This window comes from Triticum urartu, chromosome 1A (assembly GCF_056163025.1).
Source record: "Triticum urartu cultivar PI428250 chromosome 1A, HENAU_Tu73, whole genome shotgun sequence".
NCBI classification, from domain to species: domain Eukaryota; kingdom Viridiplantae; phylum Streptophyta; class Magnoliopsida; order Poales; family Poaceae; genus Triticum; species Triticum urartu.
In genome coordinates, this window is record NC_141873.1 from 148460345 (window position 1) to 148483985 (window position 23641).

A 23641-nucleotide genomic window follows, 5' to 3' on the forward strand; every position below is an offset into this window, starting at 1 on the left:
ATCGTCGGCGACTGAGGGGTCCGTCTCATCGTCAGATGAGACGACCAAGGTGTTCCTTCGGCGAAGCCCACTCCTGGTCCCCTTGGCCGTGGTTTTGACCTTCTTCTCCGGCACGTCGTAAGGCGCCGGAAATAGCATCTTCGTAAGGAGCGGGGTTCCCTCGCCTTCGGGCAGCGGCGCCGGACTATTAATCTGTTTCGCTAGGTCGGCCCAGGCCTGAAAAAGAAATTAGTAAGAAGGCTTAGTATCCTTGAAGTGTGTCCTTAAAGACTATACCTTGATGGCTTACCAAATTAGGCTGACGCTTAAAGTTGAGCCCGTGATCTTTGGTCGAGGGTGGAGGTGTCTCGCTGCCCTTGAAGAGCACCCTCCAGATATCTTCGTGCGTCATGCTGAAGAGCCGTAGCAGCGTCTGGTGCTTGGCCGAATCGAACTCCCACAAATTACAGGTCCGGCGCTGACATGGAAGGATCCGGCGTACAAGCATGACCTGGATCACATCAACGAGATTGGTCTCCTGGGTTATCATGTTCTCGAGGCAAGTTTGGAGCCCCGTGATCTCTTCCAAAGAACCCCAGGTCAGGCCCTTCTCTTGCCAGGAGGTAAGCCGCATCGGGGCACCAGATCGGAATTCGGAGCTGCCGCCCAGTTGGCGTCACGCAGCTCGGTGATGTAGAACTACCCCGATTGCCATCCCTTCACCGTATCTACAAAGGAGCCTTTGAGCCAAGTGATATTGGACATTTTTTCCACCATGGCACCTCCACACTCGACCTGTTGGCTGCGCACCACCTTGGGCTTTACATTAAAAGTCTTCAGCCATAGGCCAAAGTGAGGTGGGATGCGGAGAAAGGCCTCGCACACAACTATGAATGCTGAGATATTGAGGATAAAATTGGGAGCCATATCGTGGAAGTCCAACCCATAGTAAAACATCAATCCACAGACAAATGGATGAATAGGGAATCCCAACCCATGGACGAAGTGTGTGAGAAACATGACCCTCTCATGGGGCTCGGGGGTAGGGACGACTTGCCCTTTTGCAGGGAGTCGGTGAGCAATCTCCTTGGCTAAATAGCCAGCCTCCCGGAGCTCCGTGATGTCCTCTCCTCAACGGAGGAGGCCATCCACTTGCCTCTAGCTCCAGATCCGGACATGACTGGAATGCTTTCTCGAACGAGGGAAAGCTAAAACTTGGGTGTTAGAGCTCGAGGACGAAAGGACTGAAGATGAAGAAGGGTGAGGGTAAAGGGAGAGTGTCCTTATCCCTTTATAAAGGCCGCGAATATCAAGCGCCTCCCCACTCGTCCTAAAAACTCGCCTATTCCCAAGGGTTGTATAAACAGCGCGGTTGGGTTACCCATGCCCGCATTGATGAGAACCCTGCGATATGGGGACACGATCTCTGCTTTGATAGGACGTGCCAATAGCAATCGCGTCTCAAAACGCGGAGCGGCAGACAAAGAACTGTTCAAGGTTGTGACCGGACAGACATAATGTCGTGTTGTGAAGAGCTGTTAGCGGACGGAACTCATGTGAAAATATATATATTCTCTCTTGAAGCGGTCAGTGAGTCTATCAAATGTGTGCTAGACATTCTCATTTTCATTTCGCTTGAAGCGGTTGAAGAGATTGCGAAGGACACTGATTCGTTGATCTCTCTGGGTTGAGATGCCTTCATTGACCTTGGAGAGCCAGTCCCAGACCAGTTTGGATGTCTTCAAGGCACTCACACGGCCATACTGTCCTTTGGTCAGATGACCACAGATGATGTTCTTGGCAGTAGAGTCCAGTTGAACGAATTTCTTGACATCAGCAGCAGTGACACCTTCTCCAGCCTTGGGAACGCCGTTCTCGACGACATACCATAGGTCGACGTCAATGGCTTCAAGATGCATGCGCATCTTATTCTTCCAGTAGGGATATTCAGTTCCATCGAAGACGGGGCACGCAGTGGAGACTTTGATTATCCCTGCAGTCGACATAGCTAAAACTCCAGGTGGTTAAACCGAATCACACAGAACAAGGGAGCACCTTGCTCTGATACCAATTGAAAGTGCGTTATATCGACTAGAGGGGGGGTGAATAGGCGATTTTTATGAAAGTCTTCAAAACTTGGAAGTTATGAAGACAAACAGTGAAGATTATGCCTATTACTATGCAGCGGAAGTTAGATTACACTAGGCCAGCCATGGTCATGTATTCAATAGAGTGAAAGCACAGTGACAAACAGCTTCAGTGTAATAAGGATCAAGTAGGAAGAAGTTATGAAGCCAAACAGATCATGCATTCACGTTGTGAAGACAAATGATAAAGCAAGCACGCAATAACTTCACAATGAGTAACAGCAAGAGAAGGAAGTGAAGATGAAACCAGTGACTCGTTGAAGACAATGATATGTTGGACCAGTTTCAGTTGCTGTGACAACTGTACGTCTGGTTGGAGCGGCTAGGTATTTAAACCTTAGGACACACAGTCCCGGACACCCAGTCCTGAACACACAGTTCAGGACACCAAGTCCTCACCGTAATCTCCTTGAGCTAAGGTCACTTAGTCCTCGCCCAATCACTCTGGTAAGTCTTCAAGGTAGACTCCCAAACCTTCACAGACTTCGTTCACTGGAAATCCACAATGTCTCTTGGATGCTCTGAACGCGACGCCTAACCGTCTGGAGGATTCACAGTCCTCAAGTGTAATAAGTCTTCAGATCACACAGACAAGAAGACTTAAGTGATGCCCAATTTACTCTGGCTCTGGGTGGTTAGGGCTTTTCTCCTCACTAGGAATTTTCTTTCAAAGGCTTCGAGGTGGGTTGCTCTCAAACGACAAAAGCCGTGCACTGAAATCTGAGCAGCCAACCGTTTATGGTTGTGGGGGTGGGCTATTTATAGCCACTTGGCAACCCGACCTGATTTGTCCGAAATGACCCTGGGTCACTAAGGAACTGACACGTGTCTCAACGGTCAGATTTCGAACTCTCATGGCAACTTTACTTGGGCTACAAGCAAAGCTGACTTGTCCGGCTCTGGACAAGATTTGCTCTCATTGTCTTCACTCGAAGACATAGGTTTTTGATTTAGGCATCACTTAAGTCATTCTGACTTGTTCTCCTGGACCCCACTTAACAGTACGGTGGTTCCTATGACTCAACAAAAATGAAAAGAACTATGAAAGATCTAAGTCTTCGAGTTCCATAGGCTTCATAACGTGTCTTCTGTTGTCATAGTCTTCAATGTGAATATCTTCATATACCACCTTTGACTTCAATGTCTTCATTCATTTTTAGGGGTCATCTCTGGTAGTAAACCGAATCAATGAGGGACTTCTACCTGTGTTTTCCTGCAATTCTCACAAACACATTAGTCCCTCAACTAGGTTTGTCGTCAATACTCCAAAACCAACTAGGGGTGGCACTAGATGCACTTACAATCTCCCCCTTTTTGGTGATTGATGACAAACTAGTTGAAGTTTTCAACGGGGAATATAAAGTGTGAAGTCTGTAAAGGAATTGTCATCATAAGTTGCAAGTGCTCCCCCTGAAGATGTGCATATACGTTAATTTGCTTTTGGAATGCAAATGCACATGGCAGGTTGTACTTGTGGAGATCAGCTTCAGCTTATGATGACAATCTACTATGCATGTGAAAGTATATGAAGATAATAACATGCATAATGGAAAATGGACGTCTGTAGAATGAGATGAGTGCGGAATTTATCGTCGCACATGCGGAATTTATCTTCGCAAAAGGAGTGGTAAAACAAGTAGCAGACGACCATCGAGTTTTAGTGTTTACAACTCAAAAGAACCAAATGAAGCAAAACAAGAGTTGCAAACACGAAGCAAGTATAACAAAACAAGGCACCCGCCCATATTGACCCGCTTGAAGACTATAAACATCATATGCTTCTCCCCCTTTTGTCAGGAATGACCAAAAAGTTTTGAAGACATAGAGTTTTGTACGCGTTCCCAGGCGCAGTAGGGTCGGTGGAGTTGTTTGGCGGTGCTGAGCTTTGAGGTGCTGAAGCGGGTGGTGGTGAAGTAGCATCATCATCTTCATCAATGATCCTCGCAGTGACGGTGGCAGCAGATGAGGAATACTCAGAGTCTTCAAGTGACGGTGTGTTGCACATCACAGCCCTCCTAGGAGGTGTGGTGTCAAATTTGAAGCGCTCTATGAAGCCATCCTCTTCAAGTTCAGCTTTAGTGCAGATCATTGAGAGCCCTTTCCACGTACGATGGCAAGTCTCATGCGTAATGAAGGCATTCTTGGTGGCCAGGTTTCGAAGACGATTGACATCCACCAAGAGGCTCTTCATCTGACGTTTCAGCCAGTCGTGATGCCTATCTTGCTTTTGGTGAAGGGCCACAAGAAGCTCTCGGTCAGTGAGGACACGAGCACGCTTCTTGGGTCTTGGAGCGTTTGTGCTATCTGTGGCTTCAGTTGATGCTGGTGCACGTGTAGTGCCAGCCATAGGATAGACCCTGGACATGGCTTCAACACCTTCAACATTCTGCGTGAAGCTCTGGTGTTCAGCATTTTGAAGACTTATTGGTTGCTTGGCAGGCTCAGGGTATATTTCTTCAGCAGAGATATCCACATCTGGCAAGAAGATGCGATGGTTTCGGGCTGAGGGCTGATACGAAATTGTAGAGTGCAGTTTGATCAGCCTCATCACCCAAGGGGCATAGATTTTTAGACCAAATAAGTCCTAGCCTGACGCAGCAAGTTGTCGTATGAAAAGATCCTGTGCATTGAAGCATTTGCCATGCATGATATAGAATATGAGAGTCTTCATTGCACCTTCAATCTTGGCATGTGGAGAGTGTCCCTTAATGGGCCAGAGAGTCCGCCGGATAATATGATATATGGTCCTAGGCAGGTACTCTAGGTCTTCAACGAAGAACTCAGTTGGATAGGGTGCATCTTGAGGCAATGGCTTCATCCTTGAGAGCATCTGACTCATATTGGGTTCAGGTCTCTGAAATATGCTCTCAATAGCTTCAGAATGAAGTTGACACCCTTCCTCGAAGAATTCGCCTGGAGTGGGCAGGCCAGTGAGCTCAATGATATTGAATGCATTGGCTTCATGATGGACATTTCCGGTCATCCACTCCAGGATCCAAGTCTTAGGATCTCTGTTGTAGCCTTTGATGTGGAGAGTGGCATAAAACTGAAGCAGAAGCTCTTCGTTCCAGTGCTCTTCATCAGTCACGAACGGCAGCAGGCCCACTTGCCTGAAGCAGTCCAAAGCTTCCTCAAGACATGGCAGACCAGCAATAGCTTCAACCTCAAGGCGCTTGTGTGGGAAGATGCGACCTTGGTTTTATAAGATGCAAGAATAATAGTTGCGCTGTGAATAGCTCCAGAACCTGTCTAATACAATCCTTTCCCTTGAATAGGGGTTCTTGGAGCCATCGAAAAATGTGTTGTCTGCCTTGAAGCTGTTTACATCAAAGGAGCCAGGTGCTGATGCAGGACCTGGGAACCTTGGAAGCCTTGGGACTGGCTTCTGGTGATGAGGCCTGTGCTCTATGCGATAGTCAAATTGTGGACCTGCAGCAGACTCAGGAACTGAAGTGTCTGGCTCAGTGGCTTCGCTGTCCGCTGAAGCATTTGGTGGGGCAGGCTCCACATTGGCTTCAGTGGTAGTAGTTTGAGGGACATCTTCAGGCACGTTCTCTTGGGGAACTGCATCTTGATGGAGCGAGGGAGTGAGTTCTGGAGGTGCTTCTTCATTGTCTTCGGCTGATGTAGCCGGAATTTCTGCAGACTGGACTTGAGGCCGTGGACCTTTGCGAAGCCTACGGAACGCAGACGACGCTTGTGGTGTCGGAGTGGGCTGGGCCTGACTGTCTTCTTCCTCCTGAGGGCGATCCGCCCATGACTCATCTTGTGCCATTGGCGTCAGAGGACGACCAATGCTGATGGGTTCGCTTGTTTCAAGCTGAGGAAGGGCTGCATCACCTTGCACATTGTCCTGATGACCAATGTCTTCAGCAGCTAGTGGGTTGGCTGCTGGAATATCTTCAGCGTCAGGTGCCTCTGTGGGAGCAGGCTCATGAACTGTTAGTCTTCTTTCTGCATTGGGGTGAATGACAGAAAGCGGTTCAACCATCAAGGGCTCTGTGGGAGCAGCCCTAGATTTCTTCGTCTTTCGCTTCTTTTTACTGGGGGCAGAAGGAGAGGCTTCAGAGCTCTTCCTTTTTCTGGCTTCAGCTTCTGCAGCTCTTGTCTTCTTTAGCTCTGAAGCTGTTGACCGGCTCTTTGGCTTCGAGCCAGTCGTGGCGGTTGGGAAGACAATGGAAGTGGCTGCTTGTCTTGATGCCTCTGGTTCACTCACAGCAGGCTGCTTCTTCTTCTTTGCGGCCATCTTGGGGTCGATGCTTGGACGCCCAAGTGTCTTGCGCTTTTCAGCCTCGTTGTAGGCTTGAACACATTTGTCAGCCAATGACTTCATCCTTTCACGCGAGCCTTGAGCTTCAGCACGCTTCTTCAAAAAGTTTTCTTTGAGATCATGCACCATGATTTTGAAGCTTCTGACTTCCTGCACGCTGAGACTGGCCATGTGCTTCATGAACTGAGCTTTTTCGTGATCAATTTTCTGCTTCAGCTCAACAATGCGCTGAGCAATGGCCAGTTCTGAAGCAATTGCGCCTTGGAAGGCGACGCTGAGTCCAACAGGCAGCTGCAGATCATTGAAGCTTATATCTGGTGTGTCAAACCATTCATCGATGAAGCTATGGATGATGGCGACATCAAAGAGAGGCAGATTGTTGAAGATTTCCGCTTCCTCCTTGCTTTTGATGAGCTGTTCTAGTGCGTCATCGCCCAGATCTTCATCACTTGATAGATCAATGGCTTCACTGCGCAGAATGGCAGCAGCAGTGAGCTCTTTGCCTGTGTGTTGCTGGGGCTCCTTATCCTTCAGGGGCTTGGAGATGCGGGATACATCTTCAGATTGCACACTGACTTCAGGAGGTGCAGTTTTCAATGGCTTTGCCCTTGAGATTTTTGAGGCAGGGGCCGGCTTCGAAGCTTTTGGTTTCTTTGTCTGCTTTGGCTTCGGCACAGCAGGAGCTTCATCAGACTCAGAATCAGCTGGAGGGTCATTCACAGCAGTCCCTTGGACTAAGATGTGGGTGATTAGGCCCTCAAGATTGGCAAACGGACCGATGATATTGGGTTCCGCGTCGCGTGTGCCATCTGCCCTTGGTGAGGAGGGACCAGGATTGAAGTCAAGCCCAAATTTCTTCTTGTTTAGCTTCGCAGAGTATTGAGCAAACTGAAAGTTGCGTTTGAAGAGATTATCGTCATGACACCAGAGAAGTGACGACGGATGTGCATCATCAGGCTGTGGCCCTCGGACCATGCATGGGTAGAAGCCTTGAGCAATGGCTTCATCTCTGGTTCTGGGTACAAGGTTCTTGTATAAGATATCCCCCCATGGACTCTTGATTGCATTCTTTTTAGCATACTCCTGGGTGACGAAGCGGTATTTGAACCACTGTTCTGCCCAATAGCGTCGAATCCATTGGATTCGGGTTTTGCGCTGCCCATAGCTCTCTTCTGGATCTGTTTTGTACATTTCTACCAAGTCTTCAGGCAGATCCTTGGAAGTTCCCTCACGTCTCTGTCTGCCCCCCTTTCTTGCTGCTGCAACTGAAGCCATAAACTTTAACTTGAAAGGTTTCAAAACTTTCAAAGGCTTCAAAGGCTTTCTTTTTCTGGACAAACAGGAACTGGCTTCAGGAGAGTTTATGTGATGCTGTAGGAATTCTGCAAATGAATGCAGACTATGAGAACCGAAGGATTCTCCCACGGACATGTACCTGTGACAGCATTAAGGTGCGAGGGAAGGGGAAGAGGTCATATGCATTCTCAGAAGGTTTTGAAGATTAATCAGTTTAGAAGACATTGACCTCATTGTGCGAAGACATTCACTTATAGATAAGAAGTTGGTTCCAGATTTGTACGAACTCATAGATCAGTACAAGTGAGGAATCTAACTACTTAAAGAAGCACAAGTGAATATACTAGGCATGTTATGAGATGCAGCGAGAGATCTAACTGGTGTGAAGAGAAACTTCTTATGGTTGAAAGTGACAGAACCAAGAGATCAAAAGAGGCTGTAAAAGGAAGTTTTATTTACCACACTAGAACTGCTAGACGGAAGGAAGTTGATGCCGAGCAGTTCAGTCCTCCGTGCCCTAACTTGGCGACGGAAAACACCTACGGCGACGGCGGAGAGGATGATGTCCGCGGTCGGCGTGAGGACGGCGTTGGAGAGGTTGCGGCAGCGAAGTGCTTCGTCTCCGGCGTCGTCGAGTGCTAGCGGTAGCGCTAGGGTTCGTGCGAGGATGGAAGAAGGAGATAATGACTGCGGTAAGTGTGAATTTATAGACTCAGAGGCGACACTGTGCTATTACGCAGGTGCCCCTGGCGGTTCGCATTTGAGGCACGCGTGGCCAGTTAGCGGAAGTTTGGGGTTTGTTCCACGTCCCACGCACGCCTAAATTGTCGGGCAGTCGTTCCTGCTTCTCCGGATCTTATGTGGACGAATGAGCATTAAAAGCGGACTTTTATGGTTGTCTCTATGTCTTCAGCTGACAAGGACACAGTGAAGACATTCGACAGTTTCAACAGAATGCATATGACTTGGAGAGATGGAGTTTGAGATAGAAAGCATAGAGAGGTTAGGGTCCGATCACATTCACTTAGTTCAAAAGATTCAACCAAGAAGACATAGCTATAAGTGAATGCTGTAGAGGACAGAACACTTAGAGCATATATATATATAATCATCGTAGTGAAGATAATCATGAAGACATGTTAAGTTCGAAGCTAAACCAATGTGAAGATATTGCAAGGTAATGCCATGAGTTAAACACTTCAAAATGGAACGTTTGGTGGTGGCGTTACCCACCGTATAGGAAGTATTAGACCCAGACACGGCGCACAATTATTGTGGCGCTCCGAAGTCTAATTCCACATTAATGTATTCACACTTGGAATGTATGTCTTCATTGATTGAAGATATACTTTACTTTGTGTGTTGCACATCTAAGTCATCAATATAAATAAGTGTTAGGATGTGTGCCTGATCACAGGACATTTGAGGATTCCAAGATATTTAGCTCACACCGTAACTTGCAAAACCTCTTCTCATCCAAGGGCTTGGTGAAGATATTTGCCAATTGCTCTTCAGTGTTGACGTGTATGATATCAATGTCTTCCTTCACAACATGATCTATGAGAAAGTGATGGCGAATTTCAATGTGCTTTGTCTTCGAGTGCTGAACTGGGTTGTTGGCAATCTTGATGGCGCTTTCGTTGTCGCAGTAAAGTGGCACTTGCTTCAGATGAATGCCATAATCCTTGAGTGTTTGCTTCATCCACAGAAGCTGAGCGCAGCAAGATCCTGCAGCAATGTATTCAGATTCAGCAGTGGAGAGAGATACACAGTTCTGCTTCTTTGAAGGCCAACATACAAGTGATCGTCCCAGAAAGTGACATGTGCCTGATGTAGACTTGCGATCAACTTTGTCACCAGCATAATCAGCATCCGAAAATCCAACCAAATCAAACTCTGAGCCCTTTGGATACCATAATCCTAGAGTTGGGGTGTGAGCCAAATATCAAAGAATTCGCTTCACAGCTAAGTGATGCGACTCCTTTGGTGCCGCTTGAAATCGAGCACACATGCAAACACTAAGCATGATATCTGGCCTAGATGCACATAAATAAAGCAAAGACCCAATCATGGAGCGGTATACCTTTTGATCGAACTCTTTACCATTGTCGTTAGGACCTAGATGATGTTTGGCTGGCATTGGTGTTGTGAAGCCTTCGCAGTCTTGCATACCGAACTTCTTCAGGCAATCTTTGAGATACTTCTCTTGAGATATGAAGATGCCATTGCGCTGTTGTCGGATTTGAAGACCAAGAAAGAACTTCAGCTCCCCCATCATGGACATCTGATATTGCTCTTGCATCATATATCCAAACTCTTAACTGTACTTCCGATTGGTGCAGCCGAAGATAATGTCATCCACATATATTTGGCACACAAACAGTTCACCATCGTATGTCTTCGTGAAAAGAGTGGGATCCAGGGAACCAGGTATGAAGCCTTTGCTCTTCAGAAAGTACTTGAGTGTATCATACCAGGCCCTAGGGGCTTGTTTGAGGCCATACAGTGCCTTGTTGAGCTTGTATACCATATCAGGATGTTTTGGATTTTCAAAACCAGGTGGTTGTGCAACATACACTTCTTCTTCAATCTTGCCATTGAGAAAGGCACTTTTCACATCCATTTGATATAGAAGTATGTTATGATGATTTGCATAGGCCAGCACTATGCGTATGGCTTCAAGCCTAGCCACAGGAGCAAAAGTTTCATCGAAGTCAATGCCCTCTACTTGAGTATATCCTTGAGCAACTAGACGAGCTTTGTTTCTGACAACTTGACCATGCTCATCTTGCTTGTTGCGGCATATCCATTTGGTGCCTATTATGTTGTGCTTCCGTGGATCGGGACGCTTAACCAGTTCCCATACATTATTCAGCTCAAACTGTTGAAGCTCTTCTTGCATAGCTTGAATCCATTCAGGTTCCATGAAGGCTTCTTCAACTTTCTTGGGTTCTGATATTGAGACGAATGTGAAATGCCCACAGAAGTTTGCTAGCTGAGTTTCCCTTGAACGAGTCAGTGGACCAGGTGCATTGATGCTGTCAAGTATTCTGTCAATCTGCACTTCATTTGCAACACGAGGATGTATAGGGCGAAGACTTTGCTCTTGCTGATCTGCGTTGTTGTTTGGAGGAATGTCTTCATGCTGAGCATTGTCTTCATGTTGATCAGGTGCTGAGATGATGAGTTCTTCTTCAGGATGAGCTTCAGAAGGTATAATCTCTCCAGTTTCCATAAGCTTGATTGATTCACTAGCTGGGACTTCATCTAGCACATTTGGCAGTTGCTCTCTTTGTGAACCATTTGTTTCATCAAACCGCACATCCACTGTTTCGACCACTTTGTAATGGAAGAGATTGAAGACTCTGTAGGAGTGTGAATCCTTTCCATATCCAAGCATAAAGCCCTCATGTGCTTTTGGTGCAAACTTTGAGGTGTGAGGTGGGTCCTTGATCCAGCACTTTGCGCCAAATACTCTGAAGTAACTGACATTTGGCTTCTTGCCAGTTAGGAGTTCATAATATGTCTTGTTCAGAAGCTTGTGAAGATAAACACGATTGATTGTATGGCATGCAGTATCAATGGCTTCAGTCCAGAATTTTCTTGGAGTCTTGTATTCATCTAGCATTGTTCTGGCCATTTCAATGAGTGTTCTGTTCTTGCGTTCGACGACGCCATTCTGCTGTGGCGTGTACGGAGCTGAGAATTCATGTGTGATGCCCAAGGTATCAAGATATGTATCAAGGCCAGTGTTCTTGAATTCAGTGCCATTGTCACTTCTAATGTGCTTTATCTTGGCGCCAAAATTGTTCATAGCTCGATTGGCGAAGTGTCTGAAGACATCCTGCACTTCAGTCTTGTAAAGGATTATGTGTACCCAAGTATATCTAGAGTAATCATCAACAATGACGAAGCCATAGAGGCAAGCAGTAGTAGTAAAAGTTGAGTAGTGAGTGGGACCGAAAAGATCCATGTGGAGCAGTTCGAAGGGTTGTGTAGTAGTCATGATTGTCTTCGAACGATGTTTTGCCCTTGTCATCTTCCCTGCTTCACAGGCACCGCATAAATGATCTTTCTTGAACTTGATGCCCTCGATGCCTATGACATGCTTCTTCTTCGCAAGGGTGTGGAGGTTCCACATGCCAGCATGCCCAAGCCTCCGATGCCAAAGCCAGCATTCTGAAGCTTTTGCAAGAAGGCATACCGCAAGTTGTGGTCCTGCTGAGAAATCTACCACGTACAAATCACCTTTCCGATACCCTTCAAACACTAGAGATTTGTCAAATTCCATTAGCACCAGGCAGCGATATTTTCCAAACATTACAATCATATTCAGATCGCAAAGCATTGAGACAGACATTAAGTTGAAGCCAAGGGATTCAACAAGCATGACTTTATCCATGTGTTGATCCTTTGAGATTGCAACTCTACCTAGACCCAATACCTTACTTTTACCAGTGTCAGCAAATGTGATGTGGCTCTTGTCGGATGGACGTAATGTTGGGTCCATAAGAAGGCTTCTTCTGCCAGTCATGTGATTTGTACACCCACTGTCAATAATCCATTCTAAAGATTTTGAAGTCGCTGGTGTCGTACCCTACAGTACAGTTAGGGGGATAGGCTTCACGAAGAGAATTGTGAAGCATAAACATTTGACGAACCAGTGGGTTATGAAAACATAAATCTAGATTAGGACTAATAGGGAGAGTAGCATGCGATTCAGGAATGAAGTACATATTGATCCCATTCGGGCATTTTATCTTGCGCCCTACAAGATTTTTAAGGTCCCCAGCAATAGTATCAGAAGATTTTGTTTTTCTGCTGGAGACCTTTCCCTGCAAAAGAGAGTTAAGCTTTCTTAACCACCCACATCTTCAAGGGTGGCTTAGAAGCAATAAGTCTAAGTGCAGCATCTGAGAATTTTGGCTTTGAAGCCTTAGCAAACAGTCTAGCAGGTGGACAATAATACTCATAGGAATAAGCAGAATAATTTTTGGTCACATGAACATGGTTCGATGAACCGCTCTCATACTCATGTGCCTGAGTATGGTTTCCCTGCAAAACATGCGTGTTAGTGTGACTCAAGTGAGTCCTCTGTTTGTATGAAGCCATTGGACCGTATGAAGCCTTTGGTTTGAGATTTGTCTTCTTCAAGTGAGGTGTCATGAAGACATTCACAGGAAGATTTTCCAGACACTTTTTGGAAACCCAGATCTTCTTCATAGGCGGTCCATTCCTGCAGTTAGTACCAATGTACCTGGCAAACACTTCACCATTCTGATTCTTAAACAGTTTATAGTTTGCATCAAAGGATTCATCAATGATAATGTTGTTAGCACAAGTGAAGCCAGATAAGTTGGATGGATCTGCTGAAAGTTCCTTTGCAGCAACCCATGTGGTTTTGGGGTACTGCTCAGGTTTCCAGTAAGAGCCATCTGCATTGATTTTCCTCACAAATCCAACACCCTCTTTCCTAGGGTTTCGATTCAGGATCTGCTTCTTGAGGACATCACATAGTGTCTGATGTCCTTTAAGACTTTTGTACATCCCTGTTTCAAGCAATGTCTTCAACATAGCATTCTCATCAGCAATAGCAGTGGTATCCTCAGCAGAGGGGTTAGTTACCACGTCAACAGTTGAAGATATTGCAACAGCAGTAGAAGTGGAACATTCAGCAACAGAATTAGCATTATCACGCTCAATGCATTTAAGACATGGTGGTTCAAATCCTTCCTGAGCGGGACTGATCTGTTCGGAGCGAAGTGACTCGTTTTCCTTTTGAAGATCTTCATGAGCCACCCTCAATTTCTCAAGTTCTTGCTTCCTTTGAAGATAATCATAGGAAAGCTTTTCATGAGTTGTTGAGAGAGTATCATGACGATCTTCAAGTTCCTGATACTTAACGTGAAGGTTTTTTATGTCTTCAATTAAGGATTCAGATCGAGTCATTTCAGCACCCAACAGATCATCGCTTCTGTCTAACAGTTTTTGAATATGTTCCATAGCTTTCTGTTGTTCAGTTGCAATTTTAGCAAGTGTTTTGTAGCTAGGTTTTGAATCACATTCAGAGTCATCGTCACTAGATGTTTCATAGCGAGTAGTGCATGTGTTTACCTTGGCACCGCGTGCCATGAAGCAGTAGGTAGGAGTGGAGTCGTTCTTGTCATTTGCGTTGGTGTCGGTGATGCAGTCATTGTCTTCAGTGTTGAAGATGGACTTGGCGACGTATGCTGTAGCCAGACTCGCAATGCCAGAATCAGACTCCTCCTCAGACTCCACCTCTGCCTCCTCAGATGCGGACTCCTCCTCTGAATCCATCTCCTTTCCAACAAATGCACGTGCCTTGCCAGATGAGCTCTTCTTGTGTGATGAAGACTTTGATGAAGACTTGGAAGAAGACTTTGAGTATTTCTTCTTCTTCTTGTTGTCAGAATCATATTCCTTGCTCTTCTTCTTCCTTCTGTTCTCATTTTCCCACTGTGGACACTCAGAGATGAAGTGTCCAGTTTTCTTGCACTTGTGACATGTTTTCTTCTTGTAGTCATGAGCAGAAGCTTCATCATTCCTTGAGCTTGATCGTGAAGATTTTCTGAAGCCTTTCTTCTTGGTGAATTTTTGGAACTTCTTCACTAGCATTGCAAGTTCTCTTCCAATGTCTTCAGGATCATCAGAACTGCAGTCAGATTCTTCTTCAGATGAGGAGACAGCTTTTGCCTTCAAGGCGCGAGTTCACCCATAGTTTGGACCATAGATATCTCTTTTCTCAGAAAGCTGAAACTCGTGTGTGTTGAGCCTCTCAAGTATGTCAGACGGATCGAGTGTCTTGAAATCAGGACGTTCTTGAATCATCAGGGCCAGGATGTCAAACGAACTATCAAGTGATCTCAGCAGCGTTTTGACGATTTCATGTTTGGTGATTTCAGTGGCGCCGAGGGCTTGAAGCTCATTTGTGATGTCAGTGAGTCTATCAAATGTGTGCTAGACATTCTCATTTTCATTTCGCTTGAAGCGGTTGAAGAGATTGCGAAGGACACTGATTCGTTGATCTCTCTGGGTTGAGATGCCTTCATTGACCTTGGAGAGCCAGTCCCAGACCAGTTTGGATGTCTTCAAGGCACTCACACGGCCATACTGTCCTTTGGTCAGATGACCACAGATGATGTTCTTGGCAGTAGAGTCCAGTTGAACGAATTTCTTGACATCAGCAGCAGTGACACCTTCTCCAGCCTTGGGAACGCCGTTCTCAACGACATACCATAGGTCGACGTCAATGGCTTCAAGATGCATGCGCATCTTATTCTTCCAGTAGGGATATTCAGTTCCATCGAAGACGGGGCACGCAGCGGAGACTTTGATTATCCCTGCAGTCGACATAGCTAAAAACTCCAGGTGGTTAAACCGAATCACACAGAACAAGGGAGCACCTTGCTCTGATACCAATTGAAAGTGCGTTATATCGACTACAGGGGGGTGCATAGGCGATTTTTATTGAAGTCTTCAAAACTTGGAAGTTATGAAGACAAACAGTGAAGATTATGCCTATTACTATGCAGCGGAAGTTAGATTACACTAGGCCAGCCATGGTCATGTATTCAATAGAGTGAAAGCACAGTGACAAACAGCTTCAGTGTAATAAGGATCAAGTAGAAAGAAGTTATGAAGCCAAACAGATCATGCATTCACGTTGTGAAGACAAATGATAAAGCAAGCACGGAATAACTTCACAATGAGTAACAGCAAGAGAAGGAAGTGAAGATGAAACCAGTGACTCGTTGAAGACAATGATATGTTGGACCAGTTTCAGTTGCTGTGACAACTGTACGTCTGGTTGGAGCGGCTAGGTATTTAAACCTTAGGACACACAGTCCCGGACACCCAGTCCTGAACACATAGTTCAGGACACCAAGTCCTCACCGTAATCTCCTTGAGCTAAGGTCACTTAGTCCTCGCCCAATCACTCTGGTAAGTCTTCAAGGTAGACTCCCAAACCTTCACAGACTTCGTTCACTGGCAATCCACAATGTCTCTTGGATGCTCTGAACGCGACGCCTAACCGTCTGGAGGATTCACAGTCCTCAAGTGTAATAAGTCTTTAGATCACACAGACAAGAAGACTTAAGTGATGCCCAATTTACTCTGGCTCTGGGTGGTTAGGGCTTTTCTCCTCACTAGGAATTTTCTTTCAAAGGCTTCGAGGTGGGTTGCTCTCAAACGACAAAAGCCGTGCACTGAAATCTGAGCAGTCAACCGTTTATGGTTGTGGGGGTGGGCTATTTATAGCCACTTGGCAACCCGACCTGATTTGTCTGAAATGACCCTGGGTCACTAAGGAACTGACACGTGTCTCAACGGTCAGATTTCGAACTCTCATGGCAACTTTACTTGGGCTACAAGCAAAGCTGACTTGTCCGGCTCTGGACAAGATTTGCTCTCATTGTCTTCACTCGAAGACATAGGTTTTTGATTTAGGCATCACTTAAGTCATTCTGACTTGTTCTCCTGGACCCCACTTAACAGTACGGTGGTTCCTATGACTCAACAAAAATGAAAAGAACTACGAAAGATCTAAGTCTTCGAGTTCCATAGGCTTCATAACGTGTCTTCTGTTGTCATAGTCTTCAATGTGAATATCTTCATATACCACCTTTGACTTCAATGTCTTCATTCATTTTTAGGGGTCATCTCTGGTAGTAAACCGAATCAATGAGGGACTTCTACCTGTGTTTTCTTGCAATTCTCACAAACACATTAGTCCCTCAACTAGGTTTGTCGTCAATACTCCAAAACCAACTAGGGGTGGCACTAGATGCACTTACACCCATCTTCATCAACAAGGCATCCAAGACCCTCGCGAGGGGCCAAGCCTCATGAGGCGGACGACACAAGACCTCCTCTGGAGTGGCCTAGTCAGGCAGGCTCACGAGGATCGGAGATATCAAGGCAAGGCGAACCTCACGAGGCTCTCGTGATGTGAGCCATGACAATCGACACCAGGTGGGCGCCAGCGCGCGCAGCGTCCTTGTTTCCTCTTTGGTGCTAAGGAAACCAGCGCAGGCGAGGAGTACCAAGGCATTAGGCGAAGGTTGCCATTTTGGTGCAACAAGACCAAGACCAGAAGGACGGCAAGACGGAGGTCATCGTGGAGCCCAAGACGGCGTCACCACCAGAGCCTTTCGCAGGCGGAGACCGCCTTTGTCAGGATAGCTTGTACTAGCTGTCCCCCTTCAAATTTGCTCGCCGTTGTTGGCTCCCTTCCCGCTCAAGATTTGGGAAGAGGACCAGGGCCTCTATAAGTAGGCCTAGCCACCACCATAGGTAGGGAGACGACATCTTAGATCATCCCCAACCACACAAGTTAGCCAAGCACAAGAACACCTCAACCTCAGGAGGCTGTTCTTCCCCTTGTATTGTTCATCATCAGCCCAAGAGGCAATCCACCACACCACACTGGAGTAGGGTATTACACCACAATGGTGGCCTGAACCAGTATAAATCTTGTGTCTTTCTGTGTTGCGAGTGCGTTGAGTTCGTCCATGAGATCTTAGCGAGCTAGGGCGTAGATCGGTGGGAGGAAAAGACTTCGCGCGCACCCCAGTGTTCGAACCTTAAGGGTTTGCCCGAACCCCACATCCGACATTTGGCGTGCCAGGTAGGGGTGCGTCGGAGCTTCTTCTCTGACATACGACTTGCATACGCTCTGCGGCCGCGATGTCCGACGACCCAAGAGCTGACTCCGACCGCTGGGCGGCCTGGCCAGCCCGGTCGGCGCCGCCCGCCTATGAAGACCTCAACCCCACGCTCCAGGCGGCACGAGCACCGTCCAATCCGGTGGGGCGTGGGCGACGCGGCGGGGCGTCATCTACCCCCACTCCATGGCAAGTGCGGGTCGCTGCCAGAGCAACAAGCCACGCCGCAGCGACAGCACCACACTCACGGCGGGAACAAGCAAACACACAGGGTGCACTCACCGTGGCAAGGGAGCTGCTGCAGTGCTGGCTGATGGAAAGCGGCCGGGACACACTGCTGGAACGCGTCACCGAGTTGATGGATGCGGCGGCCTCGGGAGCCTCGCCCTTCTGCCATCAGCTTCCTCCTCAGGCCGCTACGGGGATTCTCGGCGGGCCACGCCACCACCACGCACCATCAGGCGCGCCAGGGGGCTTTGTCAACACCAGCATGGCCGGCGGTGCCGGGGGCTCTACCACCCCCGTACCACCTGCAACAAGCATGGGCACAAGCGTCGCCTTCCATGGCCCAAGTGGGATGCCACCCTATCACCCCCAGGATGTCACGGTGGGCTGGGCGACATGGAGTGTGGGGCACCACGGCGAGGTGTTCAGGGTAACAGCCCCAGAAGCCTACGTGCCCCGCATGACGGACCAGGAGTACACGCCGGAGGATGACCCCGGCTCGTTCGCTGGAGAAGATTGGGAAGAAGGGACGCTAGGATTCGAAGCCTTCCAGGAGCTACCGGGGAACCACCACGACCGCATGTGCGACGACCACTACAGGGTACCCCTAATCCCTTAGGAGCAAGCTTACGCTAACCATGAGTCGCAGAAGGAGCAGGTCACCGCAGCGGCAGGCGGCCCCAGCTCGATGGCCCCCCTGGCAGCAGGAGGATCGCGTTGGGGGCTACAAGAGAGGGGCCGGGAGCCAGGCCCCTTCCCAAAGCGTGCAAGGCCAGGGGATACCCGGAGGTAGGCCCTCTGCCGGGGAGGCTTCGACAACCCTTCCCCCGGCAGAGGACCTGTGGTCGCCGAGGGAACCGCTGGTGTCCCCTTTCCCTCCTTTGTGTCGTCCTAGTGACCTGTCGGCACAAAGGAGGTCGAGGGCGGCGCAAGGCGGGGCCCTCGTCTAGCGATATGAAGCAAGGCCGGTTCCTGTGAAGAAGGCCCAGTGCCTGTGAAGCTCGCCGCCCGTGACACTCTCACGTAATAATGAGTTGGGGTTGTACACGCCCCAGAGTCTCAGGAGCGCCGGCCTCAGGCCCTGGGGCTCCCTCCCACGCCTAGTGGCAGCACTTAGCTCTGCGCTAGTGAGAAGACTTGAAGACCTGAAGACTAGACTAGGTGCCGAACACGGCCTTTTGCTTCGTAACTCTCTTTTTGTGGCTTTGCTTTCTGGATCTGGATTTAAGTTGAAGCTGATTTTTTATCGATGCGCGCGAGGGGGGTGCCTTTTCTCGTTCGAGCCATATCTCGCCTTCTGGATCTCGTTTGGTTTGGGACTCATGTCCATCACCTTTCCGTCGCACGCTCGTCAAGCACGCGCCCGCACTGCGGCTGGCGCTCACCTCTTGAGGGGCCCCCTCAGACGGGGCGATAAGCTCCACAGGATCCTCAGAAGCTCGTCGCTTCACGACCCAGCCCGAAGCCGGTGCTGACTAAGGTAAACCATGATGGGAAGCTCGCCCCCGGCTTCACGAGTTCACGAGGACACATACCCACATCGCATAGGAAAGTAAAAACTGCAATTTGCTTACATGAGGGGCTCCCCCTCTCAAAATGCTCTTACAAGTCTTCCAGGGCCCCGCCCGAGTTCTTCATGCAGGATGAAACAACAGGAGAACATGGGATCAGCCAGAAATATCACTCGCTACATCACCCGCGGACGCGTCACTCGCGTCGTCGTCATCTTCATCGGCGTCGTCGCCGCCGCCGTCGACGCCCCCATCGCCGTCGTCAACCACATCGCCTTCATCTACGACGACCACCACCGCGTCATCCTCCGAGGTGAAGGCCCTGATCAACGCATCCACATGGTCCTCTACCCAACGCGCCAGGTCGCCCCGGACGTCCGTGGGTACGGGGGCAATGGCGGCGTCGAAGTCAAAGTTGGGTGATAACCCACAAGTATAGGGGAGCACAACAGTTTTCGAGGGTAAAGTATTCAACCCAAATTTATTGATTCGACACAAAGGGGAGCCAAAGAATACTCTCAAGTATTAGCAGCTGAGTTGTCAATTCAACCACACCTGGAAACTTAATACCTGCAGCAAAGTATTTAGTAGCAAAGTAATATGATAGTAGTGGTAACGGTAGCAAAAGGTAACAATAGTGAAAGTAATGTTTTTGGTATTTTGTAGTGATGATAGCGATAGCAACGGGAAAGTAAATAAGCGAAGAACAATATATGGAAAGCTCGTAGGCAATGGATCGGTGATGGAGAATTATGCCGGATGCGGTTCATCATGTAACAGTCATAACCTAGGGTGACACAGAACTAGCTCCAGTTCATTGATATAATGTAGGCATGTATTCTGAATATAGTCATACATGCTTACGGAAAAGAACTTGCATGACATCTTTTGTCCTACCCTCCCGTGGCAGCGGGGTCCTTACGGAAACTAAGGGATATTAAGGCCTCCTTTTAATAGAGTACCAGAACAAAGCTAACACATAGTGAATACATGAACTCCTCAAACTACGGTCATCACCGGTAAGTATCCCGATTATTGTCACTTCGGGGTTAACGGGTCATAACACATAATAGGTGACTATAGACTTGCAAGATAGGGTCAAGAACACTCATATATTGATGAAAACATAATAGGTTCAGATCTGAAATCATGGCACTCGGGCCCTAGTGACAAGCATTAAGCATAGAAAAGTCATAGCAACATCAATCTCAGAACATAGTGGACACTAGGGATCAAACCCTAACAAAACTAACTCGATTACATGATAGATCTCATCCAACCCATCACCGTCCAGCAAGCCTACGATGGAATTACTCACGCACGGCGATGAGCATCATGAAATTGGTGATGGAGGATGGTTGATGATGACAATGGCGACGGATTCCCCTCTCCGGAGCCCCGAACGGACTCCAGATCAGCCCTCCCGAGAGGTTTTAGGGCTTGGCAGCGGCTCCGTATCATAAAACGCGATGATTTCTTCTCCCTGGTTTTTATCTCCCCGAAACACAATATATAGAGTTGGAGTCGGAGAGGCACTAGGGGACCCACGAGGTAGGGGGCGCGCCCTAGGGGGGCAGGCGCGCCCCCCACCCTTGTGGAGAGGTGGTGGGCCCCCTGGCCTTCATCTTTTGCAGTTATTTTTTATATTTTCCAAAAAGTTGCTGCGTGAAGTTTCAGGTCATTCCGAGAATGTTTGTTTCTGCACATAAATAACACCATGGTAATTCTGCTGAACACAGCGTCAGTCCGGGTTAGTTCCATTCAAATCATGCAAGTTAGAGTCCAAAACAAGGGCAAAAATGTTTGGAAAAGTAGATACGTTGGAGACGTATCAACTCCCCCAGGCTTAAACCTTTGCTTGTCCTCAAGCAATTCAGTTGACAAACTGAAAGTGATAAAGAAAAACTTTTACAAACTCTGTTTGCTCTTGTTGTTGTAAATATGTAAAGCCAGCATTCAAATTTTCAGCAAAGATTATAACTAACCATATTCGCAATAACGCTCGGGTCTCAAGTTTACTCATATCAATAGCATAATTAACTAGCGAGCAATAATAATAAATCTCGGATGACAACACTTTCTCAAAACAATCATAATATGATATAACAAGATGGTATCTCGCTAGCCCTTCCTGAGACCGCAAAACATAAATGCAGAGCACCTTTAAAGACCAAGGACTGACTAGACATTGTAATTCATGGTAAAAGATATCCAGTCAAGTCATACTCAATGTAAACTAACAGTCATGAATGCAAATGACAGTGGTGCTCTCCAACTGGTGCCTTTTAATAAGAGGGTGATGACTCAGCATAAAAGTAAATAGATAGGCCCTTCGCAGAGGGATGTAGGGATTTGTAGAGGTGCCAGAGCTCGGTTTTGAAACAGAGGTGAATAATATTTTGAGCGGTATACTTTCACTATCAACATAACAACCAAGAGATGGCGATATCTTCCATGCTACACACATTATAGGCGGTCCCAAACAGAATGGTAAAGTTTATACTCCCCCTTCCACCAACAAGCATCAATCCATGGCTTGCTCGAAATAACGAGTGCCTCCAACTAACAAGAGTCCTAGGGGGAGTTTTGTTTGCAATTATTTTGATTTAGTTTGCATAAAGCATGGGACTGGGCATCCCGGTGACCAGCCATTTATCTCATGAGTGAGGAGCGGAGTCCACTCCTCTTGAGAATAACCCGCCTAACATGGAAGATACAGACAACCCTAGTTGATAAATGAGCTATTTGAGCATACAAAACAGGATATTTATTTGAAGGTTTAGAGTTTGGCACATACAAATTTACTTGGAACGGCAGGTAGATACCGTATATAGGTAGGTATGGTGGGCTCATATGGAATAACTTTGGGGTTTAAGGGATTGGATGCACAAGCAGTATTCCTGCTTAGTACAGGTGAAGGCTAGCAAAAGACTGGGAGGTGACCAGCTAGAGAGCGACAACAGTCATGAACATGCATTAAAATTAATCAACACCGAATGCAAGCATGAGTAGGATATAATCCACCATGAACATAAATATCGTGAAGGCTATGTTGATTTTGTTTCAACTACATGCGTGAACATGCGCCAAGTCAAGTCACTTAAATCATTCAGAGGAGGATACCACTCTATCATACCACATCATAACCATTTCAATAGCATGTTGGCACGCAAGGTAAACCATTATAACTCATAGTTAATCAAGCATGGCACAAGAAACTATGATCTCTAGTTGTCATTGCAAACATGTTTATTCATAATAGGCTGAATCAGGAACGATGAACTAATCATATTTACAAAAACAAAAGAGGTCGAGTTCATACCAGCTTTTCTCATCTCGGTCAGTCCATCATATAATCATCATTATTGCCTTTCACTTGCACGACCAAACGATGTGAATAATAATAATAGTGCACGTGCATTGGACTAAGCTGGAATCTGCAAGCATTCAATAAACAGTAGAAGACAAGGCAATATGGGATCTTTTGTCAGATCAACAATAATGTATATAAGAGCCACTTCAACAATTTAATCATGGTCTTCTCCTATCGATCCCAAAAGAAAATAAAAGAAATAAAACTATTTACACGGGAGAGCTCCCAACAAGCAAAAGAAGAAAAGGAAATCTTTTTGGGTATTTTTCTTTTTAATTACTACTACAAGCATGGAAATTAAACTAACTACAAGCTACAACTAATTTTTTTTGGTTTTTCTTAAGGTTTATTAAACACACAAGAATAAAGCATAAAAAGGAAATAAACTAGCATGGATGATACAATGAAAAAATATGAGCACCGACATCTAGCAATGAGTGTGTGAACATAAATGTAATGTCGGTGGGAAATACGTACTCCCCCAAGCTTAGGCTTTTGGCCTAAGTTGGTCTATGGCCACGGCTAGCCTGGCGGATATCCGTAATAGTAGTTGGGGTCATACTGAGATGAAGAAGAGGAAGACTCCAATTGCCACTGGCTGACAATCATATCCGGATCCCACTGATAATTAGACTGTCATGGAGGATCAACTTGTGGTTCCGGCTCTGGCTCCATGGCTGGTGCAGGGTTCCGATAGGCGTGAATAGCCTTTAACGGAACAAGGTACTGGCCTACAGATAAATCAAACAAAGAAGGAGCAAGCAGGGTAATAGTCTCAGGATGATGTTTATTAAAGAAAAATTGGTATTTAAGCTCTCCTTCCCTACTCTTAACAATAAAATCATGTGCCACCATACTTTTATAATCTAGATAAACACGAGGTAGCACCTTTTCTTCCTTCTCATAATGCCTAATAGGTATGTTAAAATGTGCAGCTAGGCGTGAAGCATAGATGCCTCCAAAGAAGGGGCCCTTGGTACGGTTCAGACTTAACCGTTTGGCAATAATACCGCCCATACTAACAGAGTTATCACCGTATAAATCGTGGAGCAAAATAATAATGTCAGGGATACTAAGGTTTCCATAGTTTCCACGACCAATTAAACAACGACTAGCAAATAATGCAAAATAACGTAAAACAGGAAAATGTATGT